We start from the raw sequence: 15,571 nt of genomic DNA on the forward strand, positions 1-15,571 counted from the left end.
GGAACACGTTTAGATGTCATAGGTTCTGAAACATGGTAAGAAAAAAATTCTTGCTGAGTGCAATTCTGCCATTAATTGTTCATAGAGCAAAATCACAACTTTGTGAAGAGGTTGACTGAACCCAGGGATGCTATTTTTTAGGTCAGGTTCTGAATCTATTGAAGGCTATTGCACCTGGGAGTTCTTTATTGTTCCAGAACAGGAGAGAGAGTTGACAGACCTGGTTGTGCATCTTGTCTCATTTACACCCACCCACTCAAGTTAAGGTGCTTTTCACTGGCTTCTAATTCTGAGCTGTTTGCCATTAATGCACTCTTCTTAATATGCCTTTTTTTAGCCAAATGGCACAATGGATTATATAATTTTTTCCCATCTAGGCACCTCTACTCCCTACAAGACATCTTCCCTCCCCCGCACCCACTGAATCTTGCAAGGGCATTTGGTTTTTCTGTTGCATACCTTTGCACATTGTGACTTAGATTTATTTAATTCCAATTATCTTTTGTATGTGTTGACAGCTCAATTTAGCTCTGGTGTAGACCATGGTAGTTGCATTCTTACTAGTTCAACAACTTAATTTCTTCACTGGTCAGAAATTCTTCTCAAACTATACTGACCTGTATGGATGGTGCTTTTGAAAAGACCCCTCCGCCTCGACATAAGGATGCATGTTTAAAATTATTCAAGTTATTGTCAAAATAAAGAAAATTAGTCAAGCAAATCAACTTAGGTCAACATATATTGGAGAAGATGGAACTTTTTTCCCCGGAGAAAAGAAGACTGAGGGGAGATTTGATAGAGGTATACAAGATCATGAGGGGTCTGAACAGAGTAGATAGGGAGAAGCTGTTTCCACTTGTGAAAGGATCAAGAATGAGAGGGCACAGATTTAAGGTAATTTGCAAAAGAAGCAAAAGCAATATGAGAAAAATTTTTTCTCGCACCGAGCAGTTATGGTCTGGAACACACTGCCTGAGAGTGTAGTGGATTCAATTGCCTCAAATTCAATTGAGTCATTCAAAAGGGAATTAGACTGTTATCTGAAAAGGAACAATGTGCAGGATTATGGGGAGAAGGCAGGAGAATAGCACTAAATAAATTGCTCATTTGGAGAGCCGGAGCAGAAATGATGGGATGAATGGTCTCCTTCTGCACTGTAGAAGTTTCATGATTTTGTGAATTCATGATCATTTACAGGGTCCATCACAGCCAAGTGTGATTTGGCCCTTGTCTGTCATCCAGGCAAACTTACTTACCAGTGATCAGGGATCTTGGCACATTGCATTTTCTCTTTCTTCATCCAGGAGGCAATTTGCAGCATCTTTATCAACACATTGGTTATTAGCTGTCAGCTGACTTTTGACTCACCAAAAAAATGAACCAAGAACCTTCCAGCCTGAAAGATGTCAGACCACACAAGATATTTATCCACGGGGAGGACAAATGAACTATTTTACAGTCAACCGTTTTACAATATAATTAGAACAGCGGTATCATTTTGTATAATGCAATTTAGAGGATTGAAACTATGAAGCTATTCTTTGGTGAACTCCTAATCTCATATTACTATCACTGATTAAAATGTTTCATTGACTTAAAAGTTCATTTCCACTGCCTTCCAGTAATTAAATTCCTACATCAGTACAGGTCGAGTATCCTTTATATGAAACCCTTGGGGCCAATCGCGCTTCAGATAATTTTGGTTTTCGGAAACCACATATAGCCCTAGGACTACTTACATTACAATGACTGAATCCTAGGCTAGCTATAGTCTAAAGTAAATAAAATGGCTAGAAAAGTAAGATGTGCCACTGAATAATAAATACAGGGTACCTGTAATAAGTTCCCACCCGTGGCACCATCTGCAATTCTGCTTGCTGGAAAGGGTTTGCAAGGTAAACAGTGCAGACAAAAATCACAAGGTAAACAGTGAAGACAAACAACTACACTTCCAATGCTAAAGGTTGTGTGCGGTGCGCAATGTTCCTGTCGGCTCGGGTCATGTCGGCTCAGGTCAGAGACTTACCGCACTAAAGGTTGGATGCAGTCATTGAGGTTTGTGTCAGCTTGGGTCAGGGATGTCCCACGTAAAGGTCAGTGCGGTTGGCAAAGTTTGTGTCAGCTTGAGTCGTGTTGGCTTGGGTCAGAAATTTTCCGCATTAAAGCTTGGGTGTGGTCGGCGAAGTTCGTGTGGGCTCAGGTCACAGACTTCCCATGTTAAATGTTGATGAAGTTCAAAACAAGTATGGTTTTTGGGTGTGATCAATTTTTGGATTTACAGATAAAGGATTTAGAATGGATAAGATCATATTTGAAAAGCTTTTGGTTGGTGATAAATAACAAAATGTTAGTATGGAAGTAAATCAGAGAAATATTATGAGGTAGAATTTGAACTATTGGGCCCTGATCTCCCACCATGACTTCAGTGGAAACACTGAGTACATTGCTTCCTACTGAAATTACAGCGGGAGACTGGAAGAATTCCATTAAAAATTCCAGGAGTAGATGTTTTAAAAAGTTGTTTAAATATTGCTACATTATTTTTTTTTCAAAACTGATTTCTGCCAATCTACAGAGAGCATTTCTTTAAAAACTACACCTCCTTGAGGGTCAGGAATTTGACCTCTGTGATGGATAAGCTGATTAGCTATTTAGTATTTATCACCAAGTGAGAGTGCTCACTGTTTATCTATTGAGAAAACTCAATCTCAAGCAAACTCTGATGTTCTTATTCTAACTCACCAATTTATAGGTGTTGAAGCTCAATGATAGAAAGTGAATGCAGATTTGGGCAAACTCAATAACAGCCCAGATTTTCTAATTGGGTGCAAGCCAGGTCTCTGGGAGTGCAGGGAATCCCTCAGACAATGAGAACACAACTGCAGCAGATGAGATAAAAGGAAGGGCATATCCTTGGGCATCAAATGCTATACGGTCTCAAAGTAGATAGCCTAGAGATAATTAAAGGAGGTGTCAAGATCAGACAACTGTTAAATTCCACCACCCTCTACTCAGCTAGAAGTGTTTAATGACTTTGTAAGGTCAGCCAAAGTAACAGAAGTCACACATCTTCCAAGAATACACAGTTGTAAACATTTCTGCCACTTTCACTACTCTCCCCCAAAACAACAACCTTCATTTATATAGTGTCTTTAATGCCTTACGTCATCCAAGACATTTCACAGGAGTGTTATCAAACAAAATTTGATTCCAAACCATAAAAGAGATATTAGCATGGATAATCAAGAGCTTGGCATTAGGAGTGTTTTAAAGGAGGAAATATGGATGGATGTGGAGAGATGTAGTTAGGAAATTCCAGAGCTTAATGCCTAGGCATTGGGAGGCATGGTCACCAGTGGTGGAGCTTTCAAATTGGGGATGGGTAAGAGGCCAGAATTGGAAGAGTGAAGATATCTTGGAATGTTGGTGGGCTGGAGGAGATTACAGAGATAGGGAGGGAAGAGGTCATGAAAGCCAGGCTGAGAATTTTGAAATTGAGGCTTTGTGGGACTGTGAGCCAATATTGGTCAGTGAGTACAGGGTTGATAAAGTGAATAGGACATGATATGAGTAAGGACATGGGCAGCAGAGGTTTCTATAAGCTCAAGTTTATGTAGGGCGGAAGACAGGGGCCTGGCCAGGCAAGCATCGGAATTGTCAAGCCTAGAGGTAGCAAAGTCATGTCTGAGAGTTTCAGCAGCAGATGAACTGAGGCAAAGGCGGAGTTTGGTGATGCCACAGAGATGGGGGTAGGTGGTCTTGTGATGGAGCAGATATGTGGTTGGAAGTTCATCTCAAGGTCAAACACGATATCAGGATTGTGAACACCCTGGGTCAGCCTCAGGCAGTTCCCAAGAACAGTGATGAAGTCAGTGGCTAGGAAATGGGATTGGAGGCAGGGTTGAAAGATGATAGTTTATCTTCCCAATATTTAGCTGGAGGAAATTTTTGCTCATCCAGTACTGGATGTTGGATGCAGTGTGACAAAGCTGAGACAGTGGAGATGTTATCAGAGCTGATGATGAGGTAGGGCTGGATGTCTCCAGTGTATATATGGAACCTGAAATTCTGATTTTGAATGATGTTGCTGAGGAGCAGCATGAATATGAGAAATAGGAGGGGACAAAGCATTGATCCTTGGAGGACTCCAGAGTAATTTGTACTCATCCCTTCACATCCTTACAAACATTTGACTTACAAAAGAATCAAATGGAGTGGTACAGGTTTTAAAAAGCATTATGTGCCTGTGAAGCACTTTGGGATGTTTGACTATGTTAATGATTGGTTAAATATAAGTAGTCGCTGTTGTTTATTGCAGATAGCTGTCATCATATCTGCTATAGGCTGTATCTGTGTTCCACAGCATGTTATACGAACAAAAAGTATTTTCTGTTTTTATATCCTATTTATAGGGAAGAAAGCCCATAACAAGGTGAGGACCATATCCCAAAACTCCAATCTGTCAACCTCTAATGAAACAAATCCTAGAGGGAGGATCGTTTTGGTGATAGAGTTGGGGGAAGTAGGAAGGTATGTGTCAGCTATGGATTCACTACAAAACATTACTTCTCTTCCATCTCATTGAATGTGCTGTGCATTTACTGGCAAGAAATCATAATATGAAACCCTCATATCACTGTTTGTACTCTGAGCTACATGTCGATTCTGTTCATCATTGGATTCTTCCTTTCTTTTCCTCAAGATGACACTGAGGAAGAATGCATAAGCCCTAGGACGCCATAGCATGTGCCATCACTCCACGAGCCCATGCATTAGCATGGAGATGTTCTCCCCAAGGAAGTAAAACAGTAAGCTAGAGGGCCATGTACTGTGTATCACAAAGCATTTGTGAGCAGAGTGGGCTGCCAGCAACAGGAGGTGAAGGTAGTACTGGCAGGGAGGATCATTTCAGTCCAAGAAAGCTCCACTTGCAGTTCAGCAGGCAGCCAGCTAGTTGACACATAGCTGCCACCTGTTGTGCACAGCAAGTGTCAATCAGGGAGAACTAGTGGATGTATTATATTTGGATTTTCAGAATATATTCCATAAAGTGCCACAAAAAAGGCTGGGTCACAAAATTGGGGCTCATGGGACTGAGGGTAATAATGTTAACAAGGACTGAAGATTAGTTAATGGACTGAAAACATCAATCATAGAGTCATAGGGGTCTACAGCATGGAAAAAGACCCTTCTGCCCATCGGGCTTGCGCCAGTCAAGCAAGTACCTAACTATTCTAATCCCATTTTCCAGCACTAGGCCCATAGCCTTGTATGCCATGGCATCGCAAGTGCACAACCAAATACTTTTTAAATGTTTTAAGGGCTTCTGCCTCTACCACCCTTTCAGTCAGTAGGTTCCAGATTCCCACCACCCTCTGGGTGAAAAGATTCTTCCTCACATCCCCTCCAAACCTCCTGCCCCTTACCTATGCCCCCCGGTTATTGATCCCTCCACAAAGGGGAAATGTTCCTTCATGTCTACCCTATCCATTCCCCTCATAATTTTATACACCTCAATCATGTCCCGCCTCAATCTCCTCTGCTCCAGGGAAAATAACCCCAGTCTATCCAATCTTTCCTCATAGCTAAAGCTCTCCAGCCCAGGCAACATCCTGGTAAATCTCCTCTGCACTGTCTCTAGTACAATCATATCCTTGCTATAATGTGGATTCCAGAGCTGCACTCAATACTCTAGCTGTGGCCTAACTAGCATTTTATACAGTTCCAGCATGACCTCGCTGCTCTTATATTCTATGCCTCGCCTAATAAAGGCAAGTATACCATATGCCTTCCTAACCACCTTATCTACCGTCCTGCTACCTTAAGGGACCAGTGGACATGCATACCAAGGTCCCTCTGATCCCCGGTACTTCACAGGCTCCTACCATTCATCGTGTATTCCCGTGCCTTATTTGTCCTGCCAAGTGCATCACCTTACACTCATCCGGATTAAATGCCATTTGCCACTGATCAGCCCATCTGACCAGCCCATCTACATTCTCCTGTAACCTAAGGTTATCCTGTCACTATTTACCACCCCACCAATTTGCTTGTCATCCGCGAACTTACTGATCAACTCTCCTACATTCAAGTCTAAGTCGTTTATATATACTATAAACAGCAAGAGACCCAACACTGATCCCTGTGGAACCCCATTGGACACAGGCATCCTGTCACAAAAACATCCCTCGACCATCACCCTCTGCTTCCTGCCACTCAGCCAATTTTGGGTCCAATTTGCCAGATTGCCTTGGATCCCATGGGCTCTTACATTCGTTATCAGTCTCCCATGTGGGGCCTTATCAAAAGCCTTGCTGAAGTCCAAGTAGACTACGTCAAATGCATTGCCCACATCTACACACCTGGTCATGTCTTCAAAAAATTCAATCAAATTGAACATACATGATCTCCCCTTAACAAAACCATGCTGACTGTCCATGATTAATTCCTGCCACTGCAAGTGTAGATTAATTCTGTCTCTCAGAATTGCTTCCAATAGTTTCCCCACCACTGAGTTTAAACTGACTGGCCTGTAGTTCCCTGGTTTATCCCTTCCTCCCTTCTTGAATAATGGTACCATAATGGCTGTCCTCCAGTCCTTTGGCACCTCTCCTGTGGCCAGAGAGGTATTGAAAATTATTGCCAGCGCCCCCGCTATCTCCTCCCTTGCCTCACTCAACAGCCTGGGAAACATTCCTGGGCCTGGAAATTTATCTACTTTTAAGCCTGCCAGACCACTTAGAACATCCTCCCTTTCTATGCTAATTTCTTTAATTATACCACAATCCTTCTGCCTGATTTCCATACCCACATCATCTCTCTCACTTGTGAACACTGACACAAAGTATTCATTTAGAACCCTACCTATATCGTCTGGCTCCACACACAAATTACCACTATGGCCCATAATGGGCCTTACTCCTTCCCTAGTTATCCTCTTACTCTTAGTGTACTTGTAAAATAACTTTGGATTTTCGTTTATTTTACCTGCCAATATTTTTCCGTGTCCCTTTTTGCTCTCCTAATTTCCTTTTTAAGTTCCCCCCTACACATTCTATACTCCTGTAGGGCTTCCACTGTTTTGAGCCCTCAGTATCTGCCATAAGCAGATTTTTCTCTTTATCTAGTCCTGTATATCCCTCAACATCCAGGGTTCCCTGCATTTGTTGGTCCCACCCTTTATCTTTACTGGAATATGTTGGCCCTGTACTCTCCCTATTTCCTTCTTGAATGAGTCCCACTGCTGTGATGTAGATTTACATAAAAGTAGCCACTCGCAGTCCACTCTGGCCGTATCATATCTGATCTTATTAAAATTAGCATTCCCCCAATTTAGAATTCTGATTTCTGGCCCATCCTTGTCCTTTTCCGCAACAACCTTGAATTTAACAGAGTTATGATCACTATCTGCAAAATGATCCCCCACTGATACCTCTACCACTTGCCCGGCTTCATTCCCTAAAATTAAGTCCAGGACTGCCCTCTCTCTTGCAGGGCCTTCTACGTCCTGGCTTTAAAAGCTCACCTGGATGCATTTTAAAAGTTCCGCTCCCTCTTAACCTATCACACTATGACTAACTTAGTTAATGTTGGGGAAGTTAAAATCCCCCACTATTACAGCCTTATTATTTTTACAACTCTCTGGAATTTGCCTACGAACCTGCTCTTCTATCTCTCTGACTGTTTGGGGGCCTAAAATACACTCCCAGCAATGTGATTGCTCCTTTTTTGTTTTTCAGTTCTACCCATATGGTCTCATTTGAGGAGCCTTCTAAGATGTCATCCCTCCTTACTGCTGTAATTGATTCCTTGATCAATATTGCGGTACCCCCTCCTTTTTTACCTCCTTCTCTGTCTCACCTGAAGACCTTATATCCTGGAATATTGAGTTTCCAATCCTGCCCCCCTCTCAACCGTGTCTCTATGACAGCAATAACATCATATTTCCATGTTTTAATTTGTGCCCTCAACTCATCTGCCTTATTCATCAGACTGCTTGCATTAAAATAAATACCATTCAACCTTGCCAAACTCTCTTGTGCCTTAACTGGCCTATAATTTCTATGCCTTCCAGGCTCACTTGCTCTCTCTTCTAATTTTGGCTGTGCATCTTCCCCTGCTAAATCTCCTTTGAGGTTTCCATCCCCCTGCCAAGTTAGTTTAAACCCTCCCCAAAAGCACTAGAAACCCTCCCCTCAAGGATGTTGGTACCATTCTGGTTCAGGTGCAACCCGTCCACCTTGTACAGGTCCCACCGCCCCCAGAAACGGTCCCAATGCCCCAGAAATCTAAAGCCCACCATCCTGCTCTCCATCTCTCCAGCCATGCATTCATCTGGACTATCCTCCTATTTCTATACTCACTAGCATGTGGCACCAGAAGTAATCCAGAGATTACTACCTTTGAGGTCCTGTTTTTTAATCTGCTTCCTAGCTCCCTAAATTCTGCTTGCAGGACCTCATCCCTCTTTTTACCTATGTCCTTGGTACCAATATGTACCACGATCTCTGTCTGTTTGCCCTCCCCCTTTAGAATGCCCTGCAGGCATTCAGTGACATCCTTGACCCTGGCATAGTCACATCTATGACCGCAGAAATGCCTGTCTGTTCCCCTTACTATTGAGTCTCCTACCACTGTTGCTCTTCCCCTCTTTTTCCTCCCCCTCACTGTGCAGCTGAGTCACTCACAGTGCCATGAGCATGGCTGCACTCCCCAGAGAAACCATCACTCTCACCGTTTTCCAACACAGAAAAATGGTTCTAGAGTGAGATGCACCCTGGGGATTTCCTGACTACCTGCCTGACACCTTTCTTCTGACTGATGGTCAGTCATTCCCTTTCTGTCTGCACTTCGGTAAGCTGTGGGGTTACCATGTCTAAAAACGTGCTATGCACGAAACTCTCAGCCTTGCGGATGCACCTCCAGCTGCTGCTCAAGCTCCAAATCTTGGAGCTCAGATAGCTGCAGCTGGTGGCACTTCCTGTACACGTGGTCGGTCAGAGCGCAAGGTGTGTCTCGGACTTCCCACATGTTGCAGGTGGTACATAACATGGGACTGAGCTGCCCTGCCAATGCCTCTAGTTGAAAAAAAAACCTTACTTTAAGTTAAATGCAGTAAAAAAAAAGTTACATCAAGTAGGAATAAGCTGATCATTTTTGGGTTAGCCGGCTGTGATTAATGGGATGACACAAGGATCAATGCTGAGGCTTCAGCTGGTTACAACCTATATCAATGACTTAGAGGAGGGACCATTTGTAATATATCCAATTTTGCTGATGATACAAAGCCAGGTGGGAAAATAAGCTGTGAGGAGAATGCAGAGGCTGCAAAAGCATGTGCTGTAAGTGATTGGGGATAAAGGTGGCAGCTGGAGTATAGTGTGGGGAAATGTGAAATTATCATCTTTTATAGGAGGAATAGAAAAGTAGAACATTTTTTTTTAAAGTCTGAGACTAGTTAATGTTGATTAACTAGTAGGCTGGTAGGGCTGAACGTCTCCAGCAGTATTCAGGGGAATTTGCATGTTCTGGCACTCAAAGAGCAGAAAGTTAACATGCAGTACATCATGCAATTAAATCGCCAACTAGGAAATGTTAGCCTTTACAAAAGGGAGTTAGAGTCTAAGAGTAAGGAAGATTTGCTTCAATTATACAGGGATTTGGTGAGAACACACCTGGAACAACATTTTTAGGTCAGCGTGCGGGTGCGTGCCTGACCCTATCGGACATGAAATTGCGCAAGATGACATCGGGCGAGCGTACTGCGCTAGTGTGATATTTCATTTGGCGGGCATGCGCGAGTGTCAAAGCATTCCCGCTGACAATTAAGAGGACAACTGAAGTTGTTAAAGTCCCAATTGTCCCCAATTTTTCGTGGTCCGTCCAACCTTACAGTTGGCAGATGGGTGAATCTGCCAGGCGGACTTTGCATTTTTGATGAAACCTCATCCAAGGGCAGAATGAGGTTTCCGTCATTAAATTAAACAAAAATAAAAATGTATGGGCAAAATTTTCATCATGTATATGTTCAGGTGACTGATTCTGATGCGTGGACATTTTATTCTGGATTTTAAAATCTTTATTTAATTGTTTTGATGTCTTCAGCTCCCTGAGGCAGCTCTCTGCCTTCAAAGAGTTTACATTAGCGCCTGCCCTCCTCCCACCCCACCTGGCAGTACTGAGCATTTCAGTACGTGCTGCACACTGGTTGGATGTTAATTGGCCAGCCAGCGTTAAATCGCGGTCAGAGGTTGATCACAGGTGGTTGTCCGTTCCCTGGCTGCTCATCGCGTCCACACACCAACCTAAAAACCTGCCCCTGGAGTGATGCATGCAGCTTTGGCCTCCAATCCTAAAAAAGGTTATATTTGATTCAGAGAAGTTGAAGCAAATGTTCACAAGATTGATTTCTGAGATGATAGGGTTGCCCTCTGAGGAGAGATTGAGTAGACTGGCCTTTAGTTTCAAAGTTTCGAAGAATGAGGTGTGCTCATTGGAACCTATAGGGGGGAATTTTCCGTGCCTACTGGCAGCGGCCTCGATAGGTGGTGTGTGCGGACAATATGGCACAATCGGCTTCATGACAGCTGGAAGGTAGGTTGTAACCATCCGCTCAGCTCGCCAACGGTGGGCCTCATTTCACACCAATGGGTGTCGGGGAGCTCATTGTAATATATCAGCAGGTCATTAATAGGCCATCCTGTCAGGCTCTTGGACTCCCGTTGGATTGTCCGTCCAGGTCGGTGAGAAAGCATGTCGACGTCTTTCACAACAGCACACAAGTGACGTTCTCTTGGCGGCCTTTGCTTTGGGGGATCTGGAGGTGCGTGAACAGTATCGTTCTGTAGAGCTTGCCAGGGTCGCCTGTTGCCTAGCAGGATTCAGGGGCACCTGGGGGCCAGGGTGAAGTGCCACCCTGCCACAGAGGCAACTGTTGTCACAGGCGGGAGTGTCCGGGGCAACTTGTGCCCAGCCTCGGAGGTGACTGTTGTTGGGGGGTGGGTGGGGGGTTGTGGGGTGGGGGAGGGTGTCCAGGGCAATGCTGCCCAGCCTCAGGGGTGACTATTGTTGGGGGGTGGGTGGGGGGGGCGGTGTCCGGGGCAATGCTGCCCAGCCTCTGAGGTGACTGTTGTTGGGGTGGGTTGTCCGGGGCAACGCGGCCCAGTAGCAGAGGATCCTGCGCAGATGAAATTGAGGTGGTTAGGGCAGATGAGGGGAGCGGCCATGCATTAGGGACACCTGTATAAACTGACCATTCCTCTGCAACTGAGACAGTTCAGGCGCAGCCACAGTGATATGGATTGGGATCAGGCTCCTAGCCTGCCCGCCCACACAAGCAATGTGGGGTCACCAAAGTGCCACCAAGCACTCCAGAACTTAGCCCCCCTGCCCCTTCACTAGCATCACTGAAGTCTACGCATGTCTAGAGACCTGCTCGCTCACATCTGCCACTTACTGCAGGACTTGGCGCCAAGGAGACATGAAGGACATCCACTGCCAGTGGCTGTGAAAGTGATTGCAGCGCTCAATTTCTATGCCAGTGGCTCCTTTCAGGGCTCCACAGGTGACCTCTGTGGAATCTCATGATCTGCCACCCACAAATGCATCCATGAGGTTACAGTTGCCATCTTCTCCATGGCACACAACTTTGTGCATTTCGCCTGGGACTGGCACAGCCAGGATGCAAGAGCCATTGGATTCACCCTGATCTCAGGATTCCCACAAGTGCAGGGTGTGATTGACTCCACTCATGTGGCGCTCAGGTCTCCGTCGCTACACTCGGTGGACTACATCAACTGCAAGGGCTTCCACTCACTGAATGTGCAGCTGGTGTACAACCACTAGAAACACATCCTGCACATGGTTTCCAGGGAGTGTGCACGATGCCTACATCCTCAGTCGGTCACAGATCCCTGCAGACTTCCAGGCTCGACAGAAACTGCAGGGATGGCTCCTCAGGCGCAAGGACTGCAGAGGCTATGGCTGATGACACCCATGTGGCGGCCTCAGACTGCAGCAGAGCGGCGCTATGAGGCTCATGCAGCAACTCACAACTTGGTGGAGCAGACCATCTGAGGAGATGAGGTTCCGGTGCCTGGACTGGTCTGGTGGAGCCCTGCAATACAGTTCACAGAGGGTGTCATGCATCATCGTCATCTGCTGTGCAATGGGGAGACTGCTTGGCTGAGGAGGAGATGGAGTAACTGCACGTCTTCTCCGATGAGAGGACACCGACGGGGATGAGGGTGAAGAAGTCCACAGAGGCGTTGATGACAGGGATGAGGCCCGTGTACCAGCCAGACGAGGTAGGCACGCTCAGGAGGCCCTCATGGCTGCTAGGTTTGAGGAGGATGATGATGACATGCTGCGAGGTGTCCCCATAGATCCTCACATCGCAGTTGTGAATGTTTGACTGCAGCCTGGCTTATGGCAGCGCGAATAACCTTTGTGAGAATGCTCCTGTCATGGAGACGCAGTGGAGCTCCTAATAGTCGCTCGATTGCTGGAGGAGGATGATGATGACATGCAGTGGGGACACTCCATAAATCTTCACATTGCCTCTGAGAATATCTGACTCCCATCTGGCTGAGGGCAGCTCGCTTGCACTCTGTGATCAGGGTCATATCATAGAGATGCAGCTATGGAACTTTAGAAGCATCTGATGCTTTGTCCACCTTTAGCACCTGAGCTCTTCAAGAGCACAGCGTCACTAGTCACAGGACCCTTGGTGAATTCCTGCAGTGCATCTTGTAGATGGTACACACTGCTGCCTTTGTGTGTGGGTGGTAGAGGGAGTGAATGTTTGTGGATGTGGTGCCAATCTTGTGGGCCGCTTTATCCTAGACAGTATCAAGCTTCCGAGTGTGTGGGAGCTGCACTCATCCAGGCAAGTGGAGCGTGTTCTTTCTCACTTCTGACTTGTGCCTTGTAGATGGTGGACAGGCTTTGGGGAGTCAGGCGGTGAGTTACTCATCGCACAATTCCTAGCCCCTGACCTGCTCTTGTAGCCACAGTATTTATATGTCTAGTCCAGTTCAGTTCCTGGCCAATGGTAACCCCCAGGATTTTGATAGTGGGGGATTCAGTAATGGTAATGCCATTGAACATCAAGGGGTGATGGTTGGATTCTCTTTTGTTGGAGATGGTCATTGCCTGGTACTTGTGTGGAGTGAATGTTACTTGCCACTTGTCAGCCCAAGCCTGGATATTGTCCAGGAAGATAGTTGTGGTTGTTGGAGGTCAGTCATCTCAGCTCCAGGGCATCACTGCAGGAGTTCCTCAGGGAAGTGTCCTCGGCCCAACCATCTTCAGCTGCTTTATCAATGACCTTCCTTCCATCATAAGGTCAGAAGTGGGGATGTGCGCTGATGATTGTACAATGTTCAGTGCCATTCGCAACTCCTCAGATACTGAAGCAGTCCATGTCCAAAAACAGCAAAACCTGGACAACATCCAGGCTTGGGCTGATAAGTGGCAAGTAACATTCATGCCACACAAGTGGCCATCTACCACAAGAGAGAATATAACCATCGCCCCTTGATGTTCATGGCATTACTATTGCTGAATTCCCCACTATCAACATTCTGGGGGTTACCATTGACCAGAAACTGAACTGGACTAGCCATATAAATACTGTGGATATAAGAACAGATCAGAGGCTCAGAATCCTGTGGTGTGTAACTCACCTTCTGACTCCCCAAAGCTTGTCCACCATCTACAAGGCACAAGTCAGGAGTGTGATGGAATACTCTCCACTTGCCTGGATGAGTGCAGCTCCATCAACCCTCAAGAAGCTTGACACCATCAGGACAAAGCAGCCCACTTAATTGGCACCCCGTCCACAAACCTTCACTCCCTCCACCATCGATGAACAGTAGCAGCAATGTGTACCATCTACTAAATGCCCTGCAGGAATTCACCTAGGCTCCTTAGGCAGCATCTTCCAAACCCATGACCACTACTATCTAGAAGGACAAGGGCAGCAAATACATGGGAACACAACCACCTGGAAGTTCCTCATCATCCTGACTTGGAAATATATCACTGTTCCTTCACTATTGCTGGGTCAAAATCCTGAAACTCTCTCCCAAACAGCACTGTGGGTGTACCTACACCATATGGGCTGCAGCAGTTCAAGAAGGCAGCTCACTGCCACCTTCTCAAGGGCAACTAGGGATGGGCAATAAATGCTGGCCCAGCCAGCGAAGCCCATATCACTTGAATGAATTTTAAAAAATAACAACAAGAAGCTGTTTTGCAGAAAGAGTTCCATCGGAAAGCCATCGAACCAGCTGCAAATAATCTGAGCAGCCCGGCTAATAATCAGCAATATCTTGAAAGTAGGAGAAGGACTCTACCAAATCTGTTCCAACTTTGAATTTACCTGAGAACAAACCTCCTGGAAAGTCACCTAGAAGAAGCCTTGCAGTTAATTGAGAATTGTCTGCCATACAAGACCTTCATTTCAAACAAAGCATCAACTCATCTAAAAAACTACAGGCTAGCCATGAAAGAGGCTGAGACAATTATAAATTGTAATTGTATTGTTTTACTTCCATCTGTTTCGAATCTTTGTGTGTGTAATGGTGTGGCTGAGTCAAGTGAGTGAAATGTTTTTATGAACCTCCAGTGTACTTATGTGATAATAAGTATCTTCTTTATCTCATAAACTCACAATAAACTTGCTACAGGATTATTTAAATTGGGACAATCACTCTGAGGATAAGAAAACACACACCTTTTACATACAAACATATTGATTATGGGCAATAAAAAGGAACACATAAATTCTGTCCATGAGAAATGCAGTCAGAGCCACAGACCATTTTTACCTCTGTACCTAATAATCTGTTGTCAGAGCCATTTAATGCGGTAACATATAACATGTGTGTAGATTCGGGGACACTGGTCTTCAAGCTAACAAGGTGACTCAATGAATGGGTACAATTCTCAAGCAAATGCAGGAGATGGAGGGACCTGGGTATATATGTGCATAAATATTGAAGGTGGAGGGTAGGTTGGGAAAGCAGTTAATAAATTATACTGAATCCTGGGTTTTATAAATAGAAGCACAGAGTACATTATGAACCTTCATAAAACCCTGGTTCAATCTCAACAGGAAGGATATGAAGGTTTTAGAAAGGGTGCAGAAAAGATTTACGAGAATGGTTCCAAGGATGAGAGACTTCAGTTGTGTGGAGAGATTGGTGAAGCTGGAGCTGTTCTCCTTGGAGAAGAGAAGGTGGAGAGAAGATTTGTTAAACATGTTCAAAAACATGAGTGTTCTGGATAGAGTAAGTGGGAAAAACAGTTCCCATTGGCAAAAGGTCGAGAACTCTAAAATAATTAACAAAAGAACCAGAAGTGAGATGAGGAAAAATTCTTTATACAACAAGTGATTTGGATCTGGAATGCACTGCCTGAGCATGTGGTGGAGACAGATTCAACTGCGGTTTTCAAAAGGGAACTTGATAATTATCTGAAGAGAAAAGATTTTACAGGGCTACAGGGAAAAGGTGGTGGTATGGGGTTAGCTAAGTTGCGGCTGCAGAGAACTGACACAAAAGCAATG

The sequence above is a fragment of the Carcharodon carcharias genome, chromosome 16, assembly GCF_017639515.1.
Source record: "Carcharodon carcharias isolate sCarCar2 chromosome 16, sCarCar2.pri, whole genome shotgun sequence".
In the NCBI taxonomy this organism is placed as follows: Eukaryota; Metazoa; Chordata; class Chondrichthyes; order Lamniformes; family Lamnidae; genus Carcharodon; species Carcharodon carcharias.